We start from the raw sequence: 10,729 nt of genomic DNA, 5'->3' as shown, positions 1-10,729 counted from the left end.
AAACCTCTCTTAATCGCCTTTATATTCTCCGTCAATACAGAGGCCTAAAAACCAATGCAGACATTGACAACTCTAAGTATACAATTATGGCTGTGAAGGCTGAGTAATGGATGGGGTTATCCTTCAATGCAGGCAGAAATCCATGGATATTTATTATTTGCTGAGCTCCATTCTGGCAAAAAGCCAGACAAAAGTGTAAACTGAAACCAGAATAGAGAAGAGAAGAGGCTGAAAACAGCTCTGCTGTTTTAAATGTTCACTTTATATTTTTAGCACAGGGAGGGTGAGGGAAATAGGAGAAAGAATAGAACACATTTGGAAAAATAACAGGAAGTCAGACTAAGGCAGGGGAAATTGTCTTGTTCTATTTGATTGTGTCACTTGCAGCAGAATTGTTTTATTATCAGTAGCATGGGAATCACAAACAGCTAAGCTCACACATTAAAATGTATAAAGTAGCAGAAACATGCCCTGCTGCTCATCTATTTATTACATAGAGGTATTATTTAAGCTTCCCTCTCTCTTTTTCTCAATGGTTTAAGCTACCGGCTTTATCTAATCATACCAAATAGGGGGTGAACTCTACTTGGTACTGCTTATAAAATAATAATACATTTTACAATTCAAAGAGGTCTTTTTGGTGTTGCTATGTGTGGAAGCAGACAATGAATCACAGAATTCTAGAAAATATTGAACAGTTAAGAAAAGATTTAAAAGGAAAGGAATTAATCTACAGTTAATTGGTTCCCATAAAAACATCTTTTCTGTGAAGAAACTGTAACATTCATATGATGTTCATGTTGTTTTTCCAAGTTCAGTCCCTGAAATCAGCTATGAATGAATCTCACAAGCAGTGGGTGCTGACAAATTCTTCTGCTAAAAATCCTAATAGCTCCATTAGTCAGAGATGACAATATGGGTTGGAAGGAACAGATCTGACAACTGCATAAGATTTCTTCCTATTGGGATGAAACACAAAATACAGGTGTTAAATATCAGCCTCATTTGCTTTATTGCCTTAACAGAATCACTTTGTAAATATTCTTGTTTTGAAAGATTTATCAGCAAGGAAGGCCAGGAGCAGAGTTCACAAAGGGATTGCTACCTATTCAGCATAGCTGATTTTTGTAAAGAAAAAATGGGTAAGAAAAAGGCTGATAACAGTGGAAAAATAGATCTTGGAAAAGAACAGATTATTCAAAAACATTGACTGTCAGCCATGTTTGTTAGAGCTCAGGAACGTCATCCATATATCAAAACAAAGGGGGAAATTTAAATCTTTCAGGGTTTCAGAAACAAGCAATCACCCTTGTTACAAGAGTAAACAATAAACAAGCTGTATAAAAATAGAGCTATGGAATACCTTCCCATATTCTCTCCTGTAATGTCTTCTTCCACTTGGAAATGTCAGTAGAGAGGCAAAGGGTACTCTTTTTGAGACTCTTGAAAATTTGAAAAAATAATATTTGCAATTTTAGGGTTATACAGAATGCACATTAGTAATTGTGATAGGGATAGTAGTGATATTTCCCAGATTATTATTTTAGTTTAAATGCAATATGCATAATACAATATCAGAAGAATGGTAGGAAAAGAGAAAAGAAATTCAATTCTAACCAATAATATGAATATAAATGTGAGACAGAGTAAGCATTCTACAAAGGATATTTTTATTCAATTTGGCTTTCAGATATTTGGAGCAATATTGAAATCTCTCTTTTTATTTCACAATAAGTTCACAGGTAACATAAATGGTAGATATTGTCTAAATCAGGATCTCAACTGATTCCCTGATCTCTTTTAAAATTAGTGCTACAGAATATTGTCACAGGTTGTTTTGCTTCCAGGGTAGAATCAATGCATGCAGGGTTGATAGCTAAATGAGGCAACAAGTTTCAACAATAATTCATTTATCTAGCCTTTGGTTCAGGGAGGTGGCAGAGACTGGGTGCTTTTGTGCTGTCCCACTCTCACACATATAACTGTGGTTTGGTGGTTTTATTGATTTTCCCCAGCAAAGTCCCTTTACCAAAAACCCAGAACTGTTTGAATTAAGTCCAGCCACAAGCAGACCAATGCTAGTTCACAGAATGGCCGTGAGTCCACAAGACTCTTGAAAGTTTCCCAATCAAAATAAAACCCACCAGGCAAAATTAAATCCACAATACAAAGAAGGTTTGTGAGGCAACAAAAGTCCAGAGTTCAAAAGGCACGATCCAAGTCAAGGCACGCTGTCAATCCAAAGCAAGACAAGAATCACTATGACCAGAAAACACACAGCTAGGAAATGAACACATTGTTCCCAGCATTGCTTCCATCCTGTGCTTCCATCCTAAATAGCCAGCTTCTGGTGCAACCCAACAAGAAGGGTGAGGCTTTCTCCTCATGAGTAATCTGGCTGACCTTCTCTGCCCCTGCCTTTTCTTTGCCCTACATGTGCAGAAGGCAGCTCCTCTTCCTCATCATTTGACTGGCTGCAGCTGCATGCTTTCTCTACCTGAAGCCTCAGGCTCTCCTGCTGCAGCCGTGCTTCAGCCAAATCCTTCTCAGATGGCTGCTTGGAGCCATTGACCAACTCCCCTCCAGATGTCCCTAGAACTGGTTCATCCTCCCCGGAGGTGACATCTAGAGAGGTATCGGGGGAAGTGTCCAGGGGAGTCATCACCGCTTTTCATTTTCCCACATATCCTGTTGCTATTACTATATTGGACTCTGAGTGGAAGAGGATGAGAATGGTGGTGGGCAGAGTGGGCAACAGGGAGATGGCAGCAACCGAGGGCTTCCCATTTTCATCCCCTTGCCACTGGCATGGTGGCAACTTCATGGCAGCTTTGCACCCAGTCAGGGAGTGGCATCTGCAGCAGCGCTATGCCCAGTGCAATGGCAGCATGAGCTATGGTGCACCAGGATCATAGCCACCATGGGGCCAAAGGGAGTTGTGAAAATGGGAAGCACCTGACTGCTGTTACCTCCCCAACTTCCTCCCCAATGTGCTCTGCACTCTGCCCACCTGCTCATTACCTGCCTGCCTGGCTCTCTTTCCGGCCAGCTACAGCAAATTGTTCTCACAGCAAGTTGGCTGTGTGGAGTTGTCCTGTGGTAATTTGGCAGTGGCAAGTTGGTAGTGGTGAGCTGGCCATGGTGAGTTGGCCACAGCAAGTTGTCAAGTCACAAGTCTTTCTATCTTTTTCTTTCTTTCCTTTTCTTGTCTGCATAGTTCTTTTTCTTTTAAATATGTTTTTACATTGGAGAAAGAATATTAGATGTATTTGAGAGCCTTGTGGGAAAACATTCCTGGCTGATCTTTTCCTTATACCATTTCACCAAGTGTTATCTTTCCTTATATCCAATCTGACTATTCTGTGATTGTCCCTCATTGGAAACATGAATCCAGGTGATCATTGTATAGTCTTTCCCTTGGAATCCCTTGGTCTGGCATCTGCAATGGGGCAGAGAATAGTCATTAGAATGGAAAGCAGAATATTTAGGCATCCGCACCTTCAATTTGTTTCAAAGCAATAGTTTTTAACTCTCATCCATCTGTAATATTTGCCTATGTGCATTCAATATTGAATATTTTAAATGTATTATAATTTTATTTGTTTTATTTTATTTAATAATGTATTTTTTCTTTTTAATTGTTTGATGAGCATGGCATCCAATTATTTTAAAATAGGAATGCCACACATAAATCTATTTAACATATACATAAATAAAAATAATTCCTATATCCACAACATGCTTAATCCCTCTCAGTTTACTAAATTTTGCTAATTATATATATTTCAAGGAAAGGATATGGAGGGTCTTTGTATGTCATTAACAGCAGATTCACCAGAATATAAGAATATAAACCTAACTATAATCTCACAAAAGTTTGAAATAAGGAGTCCAGTTTTTTAACATGAAGTGAAATAATAGATTTTGCCAGCTCCATAAGAATCTGTTTAAGTACATTGTCTGCTTCTTCTGGCTTTTTTATTTTTATGTAATATTATATTTTTATAATGTAAAGTACCCAAAGTCATTCTGAGACAGATGTTTTTAAATGCTATGTAAATCAATCAATCAATCAATCAAGAACTGCAGATACTATCCTCCTATCTCATACATAAATCTAACATTATCTCCTCACAGATGCATGCTTTTGTATACTGACAGCAAGTGATGCTCTTTCCATTCCAGTATTGTGTGACCACTAAGCAATTTATTTAATTGTGTAATAGAAGTCTCAGAGAAGAGGAATTTGGCATGAGAGTCTGAAACTACAATGTCATGCTTCAGGAAAAATGAGTACTTTTGTTAGCCAGAAAACAAATTGAACTGTTCACTACTGTAGCCTTAGAATCCAATTTAGACTGTGATAAAAAAAAAAGTATTGGGTTCACTTAAAGATTCCTAGCAATGAAGTCTTAAAATGGGACACCAGCTCCAAGCTGTGAGCCTGAACCCTTCCTGCTGAGATATCAGCAGCCATCTGAACTTCTGATAACAAAGAAAAAAAGATGCCCCAGAAGGCATAGAGAACTATTTGTAGTACTGCAGGGATAACATACTGACATAGTCATACAAAGTTTCTCTACACTTCTATTGAATGGATACCTAAAATTAGACTTGTGAAAAGGTTAACTAAGGGCAATTGCCAAAGAAGTCTTCAGTGTACTCAGACTGAGATCCTATTCAGGCATGATTGAGAAGTGAAGAATATATTTCAACATGGAGATAGGAATGGGGGCTATCCAGAAGGGCCTGAAAAGGAATCAAAGAAGACAATGTGGGAGGTTAAAGCAGGATTGAATGTGCAAAATGGCAGAGGTTGGACCACAGTAGCACAATACTACTTTCATCCTTTTGACCAAAACCTCCAATCCTGATACATGCACCCCACAGAGAAGATCAAGTGATCTCCTTAAGACCTATATATATAGTAAATGAGCTATTATTTTATGCACTGGTGCTATTATACAAGCACTTACTGTAGATTATTGTGGGCATAGTGGTTAGAATGCAGTATTGCAGGCTAATTCACTGCTTACTCCCAAGAGTTTAATCCTGACTAGCTCAGTGTTGACTCCGTCTTTCATCCTTTTGAGGTCGGTAAAATGAGGACCCAGATTGTTAGGGGCAATACAGAGGTGGGCTGCACATTTGTTGACAAAGGATTTGCTGGTCATGAGCATGCGTGCACTCCCTTCACTCACATGTACTGCTTAGGAGCTGAAACGCAGCTTCAAACAGGCAGCTAATCGACTCAGGCAGCTGTGGTGAGTATAGCAGGGCAGCGTGGAACTCACCTGGGCAGCCTGGGCAGGGGAAAAGTTAATTATTTAGGGAAAGCATAGCAGAAGGGCAGGTGGGCAAGCCCAGGCAGAGATCACAGCTAGGGGTTTGCCTGAACCCCGCCGACCATCCAGCAGTCCACCACTGGGGCAATATGGTGATTCTGTAAACCACTTAGAGAGGGCTGTAAAGCACTGTGAAGTGGTATATAAGTCTAAGTGCTTTTGCTATTGCTATTATCAAGGTTTCTATCTAATGAAGCTTCCAGGCATTTGCAATATTTGCATGACTATCAAGGAAGGAGCACCTGGATCAGGGGTGGGATTCTACCAGTTTGGACCAGTTTTGTAGAATCGGTTGTTTTGATTCTGCGCAGTTTGGAGAACTGACAAATTGTGCCCCTGGCTGGCCACGCCCCTCTCCCCCCTCCCCCCCGCCCAGTCAGTCCTTATCGCGCATGCGCAACATTGCCCCGCCCAGTCTACTCCTTAAGGTATTTCTTTTTTTTTCCCTCCTGACCATCAGCTGTTCCTACGATTAGCTGTGCTGGGATTCCCCTCGCTTACTTACTGCTTCACCCATGAGGCTTCCCTGAGGTGTAGAAGGCCCTAAGATGGAGCACAGGGGGTTGCTGCATACCCCCCTGGTGCTCAGTTTTTTTTTTCCCCTTCCTGAGCCCCAGGGAAGCCTTCTGGGAGAAAAAATGCCCCCCCAGGTAGCTTCCCTGAGGCCCAAAAAATGGGGGGGCTGCAAAAAAAGAAGCCACACCCACCCAGTCCCATGGTCACATGCACCTAGCCATGCCCATCTAGCCACACCCACAGAACCGGTTGTTAGAAAATTAGAATCCCACCCCTGACCTGGATCATAATCTACATACAAATGGAAATCTAATTTTAAATAGTGCTCAAGGCGTAAGACTCATTTTAGTGTAGAGGTTAAGCTAGAAACCAGGAAACCTTGCGTTCTAGTCTCACCTTAGGCATGAAGCCAACTGATTGATCTTGGACAATCCCTCTTTCTCAGCACTATGAAGCAAGCAATAGAAAACCACTTCTGAAATCTTGCCAAGAAAACTGCAAGGACTAGTTCAGGCAATTTCCAGGAAACAAAAACTAACTTGAAGATGTGCTAATACACATGTACACATACACACACACACATGGCATCAAAGAAAATAGTCAACTATTCACCCACTCACCCCCTGAGTCATTAATATGGGACAGACCCTCCAACAAAAGAGATAGTTGTCATAAGTAATGCTGTCAGACAGATTTTAGGATCCTGGGTCCTCTTTCAGCAATGCTGTCAGTCTTTCCCTGGATTCTCTTTCAGATAATTCTCTTCCTGTCCAGAGTAAAACAGCAGGTTAAGAGGATGCACTCTGATAATTCCATTTATTTCAAAAGAAATTACTTCCACATATCTTGTAAGATCGTAAGTGTCTAAAATTGAATGTCCATAACTTTACCTTCTCCTTTTTCCTCCCTTCCTTTATGACATTGCTTTATAGAAATTGATCGAAATAAACTAATTTCTTTTTTTGCTAAGAACGGTTTATTCAGTGACTGAGCTATGCATAGAGGAACTGCAGGATCAAAACTAGCCTTTTCAGAGATGTTTCAATGCCTGAGCTGGCCTCTATTTTACCACTAGATGATGATGTGTTGCCAAGATGCAAGGATGGTTGCTTAATGGCATTCTTTTCCAGAGACTGACACCCACAGCTATGACATGGTTCCATTAATTAAAAATGAGTAAGTTACAATAGATTGTATTTATCATGTCCTTGTACTCCAGCCTCTTATAAAATTCTACTATTTAATTTCTTCCTTTTCAGCTAGGCTGAAACCATTATGGGGGGGAGGACAGGATGCTAAGAAACTGCTTACCATTTCCCTGTGATTTTTAAAGTCTTTGATGTACATCCCTCTGAGGATATCAGAAGCAAGAGTCAAAGAACAACCCCTGTATTCCCATGTCTGCTAATAGGCTGATATATAAACAAGAGCATAAGGGAAATGTAATTTTCCTAGGAAATTGGTCCCTGCCCCTAAATTTGGCTGCTAATAATCTAATACCTGGTGCCCTTGTGCTGTAACTGGCAGTCATGTTTCTACAGTTGCATTTTATGGAAGCACTATAGACTATACAGTTTATTTCTAATGAAGATTAAATGGCCCATGAGCCCCTTTGTTTCTAATTGAGGAGAAAGCTTCAGGTAGAGGAATCGCTTGGTTAAGCTAAACCTTTGTTTGTTATGTTCACATGAATAAGTTATTGTGCCATGGCATCATGAACAGAGTGCTGACATGGTTGACATGACAGCATTATAGACTGAATCCTGATCTGCTCTCCAAGGAGAAGATGGAATATTTGTTCGCTTCACGTTTCACTCAGTCAAGCTATTCAACTATTTATAAGATGAAGAGAAATTTCCACTACTTCAGCTAACACACCTTGACCCAGAAGGTGATCGGACCGGAATAATTTGATGGCATAAGGGCCAATGATTTGCATAGCAGTTCAGATGAGTGAACTGGCACTGCACATCGTTTATGTCATTGCCTTGATAGAAGCATGTTGGATTATATTCCAGCCTGACCTGAAATAGTTTGGACAATTTATGAAAACTGGGGGAAAGGTGTTGAATTAATTGTAAAACAAATGAGGTGTATCTGTGCAAGAAATGCACTCAACACTGATGCAGAATTATATCTCCACAAATGCATAGAAAAGTGTTGTGTGCTCTGATTCAACACATTCATTTCCTTTTACTTTGAATCATTTTTGTTTCTAAGAGGCAAAGCATATATCCCAGTGCTGCAGCACTCCAGTCTTCAGAATCTCTGTTGAAATAACGCTGTACTATACAATATTTCACTGTTTTAAGGTACATAACATAGTTCTGTTTAATATTTAATACTAGTAGGTAATATTTAGTGTTATATTTTGCATGTGAATGAATGCAGCCCACCGAGCAACACATTTTATGTGACATGGCTTCCACTTTCATTTGAGTTTGAGACACCTAATGTAAAAGGACAGCAGTTTGAATGGTTCTTTTAATTGTTCTTAATTAATCTCATTTAGTTTTCCTGGCTTAGGTTTCTTGGATTTGTATTATATCATACTACTTATCCAGTTTTAAAATTAGAGAAAGAGTTACAGTTTGTTTTAACTGAAGATATTATATGTGGCACTAGATGAGGAGTTACATCATTATTCATAGCCATTGCCAAGTTTTAAAACTGTTAAAACCCTGAAAGCCATTTCTCCTAATCTCTAAAGACATATTTTCTTTACAACTAAAACCTTGTCCTATGTTTTTTCCATCAAAAGCCCAAAGTTTGCCTCTTTGAAATGCTAGAAATAAGTTTATATGTATGCATCCACTCTTTTTGCAAAGCTTTTTACATAAATATAAAAGTTATATTTACCTGTTTTCTTTCTCCCTTCTTGTAGCTTGTCATTTCATTTTTGATTCTCAGGTTTTAACTCAAACTCTTCCTGTCTTTCTCACATTTTTGTCAATGAAAAAGCTCATTGCATCTAATAGGCCCTGGCAATATCCATTTTTCTGCTGTATCCTCATGATGTTGCCTTTCTTTTATCTCCAAGCTCCAACTCATTATAAACTGTGTCAGTGTTAAAGCAGCCACAAGATTTGCATAGTCTGTAACATTTCATCACACATTATTTGGAGGGAAAGCAAGTGATTAGCAGTGGATGGGATCATTGTGGTATTTGGGCACTATTTCAGGCTGAAGCTGGATTGCCCCCCTTCCTCCCTCCACTTGCCTATTCATTGGCCAGCATTCTATTATTGTCCTCCTAAAAAGCTGGACACAGCAGCGCTGCACTGGTGGTTGAGTAGAATTATGCAATAGCATTAGATGGCTCAGACAGCAGTCGTGTTATCTGCTTTAATTCTATGGCTATTGCCAGTTTAATACAAGGCTGATAGAGTGAAACAATGAAAAAAGATGACCAGCCTCTGCCATTCTCTTCCAAACATTGCACAGAAGAATATGGGAAGCTGGCATTTGCTGTCTTTATAAGCAGAAGAAGGACAGAATGTTATAAGTAGGAGTTCTTCTTGTGACTCATCCCCAGTCATGATTCTATTTTATTTTACTTTATTCAACTCAGATTATGACAAAACAGGTATAGAAAGACAGGCATAGGAAGGAGATGAGAGATAAAGTATGTAGCCCCATGACTGATGCATGTTTTTCCTGCTGACTGGTGACTTACAGAAGAGTAAAGAGAGCAAAACCTGAGGAATCTATTAATTGTTTTGCTTATCACACACAGCACATGCAAAATCAGGACAGCACAGTTCAGCAGTGAGTCAGAACACATGCAAGATAGGGATCAGCAAATAGAGCAGGAATTTCATAACAGTTCAATGGTGGGTAGCAGGGTGGATAGCACTTTAACAGGTGTGTTATCTAGCTGATTCAGTACAGTTTGTGAGAATTGGCTATTGCATTTTTGCATACCCTAAGCCAAAAATGTAGACTGCTCCAGTTATCCAGGCAGAGGACAAAAGAAAGCCTGGATTGAGTTTTGCTTGTGATGGCCCAGCCAGAGTACTAACAAGGTCATGCTTTGAGCTTTCCAGAGACAAGAGTCCAGAAAGAGTAGGGAAAACATGAAGCTTTGGTTTGGTCCTAATTGCATTTAAAAAGATGGATTTAAGCGTCTGATAAAGAGGTTACTTCTGTTGATTTGTTAGCATTTGATGTGCATAATTATGACTTGTGAATGATAACTTTTTTCCAAGTTTTATGTGTATTTACATCTGTGACTTTGGGCACCGAATTATACTGAATCAAAATCTAGCATCTAAACATAGGAGTGATCAGTGAATTTAGCACTGAGTTATTACTGATATTTTATTTTGTACTATTAGAGCATAGCACTCCTTTAACCTGAAGCTGATGCATCTTAACTAATAAAGCATTTAAAAGTGCTTTAATTATCTATGTACCACATCAACGATATTACAATAAGTAGGATAAAGTTAAATAAGAAAAAAAAATCTGAGCATTTCTACTTTTACCAATCATACTCTCAGAAAATATCAAACTATTCATGTTTATGTCTTCACTTCTTTGACTAAAATTACCAGGAGCAAATTTTCTAACGAGAAACACCATTCAATTTAAAGGAAAATCTTCAAATGGAACTGAGATATATTTTTCTTTCAGTCTTATATTTTAAAATATTTGTCAGTATTTTTAATTTATTTTTTAAAAGTATTATTTAAACAAGGAAATAAGAAACTCAGTTCTGTTTGCAATATTCAGAGTGGGAACTCTTTCTTGAAGGTGTTGTTATTGATGTGAGATGACATCTTTACCTCTTAAATAAAAGAGCTTTTTAAAATATACATGACTTCATACAATACTGATTATCAACTATTTTGATATTTCTCATTTTG

At 38.8% G+C, this 10,729-nt stretch overlaps 1 long non-coding RNA gene across 2 annotated transcripts; it reads right to left on the bottom strand.

The window, feature by feature from the left end:
* Positions 1 to 244: 244 nt before the first annotated feature.
* On the bottom strand, positions 245 to 8,992 carry LOC113430686 (uncharacterized). 2 transcript variants are annotated; one of them, XR_015750218.1, is made up of 4 exons: positions 8,721 to 8,992; positions 6,474 to 6,627; positions 1,364 to 1,442; positions 245 to 959 (listed from the first exon to the last, which is right to left on the bottom strand). It is a non-coding gene; the product is annotated as an uncharacterized LOC113430686 (long non-coding RNA). The 2 variants fall into 2 exon arrangements; XR_015750219.1 differs by lacking the exon at positions 1,364 to 1,442.
* Positions 8,993 to 10,729: the final 1,737 nt, after the last annotated feature.

Source organism: Notechis scutatus, chromosome 6 (assembly GCF_049901735.1).
Source record: "Notechis scutatus isolate UNSWTSFEM ecotype Mainland chromosome 6, rNotScu1.2, whole genome shotgun sequence".
In the NCBI taxonomy this organism is placed as follows: Eukaryota; Metazoa; Chordata; class Lepidosauria; order Squamata; family Elapidae; genus Notechis; species Notechis scutatus.
Note: the sequence above shows the minus strand (reverse complement) of the source record. Positions and strands in the feature narration are given on the sequence as shown.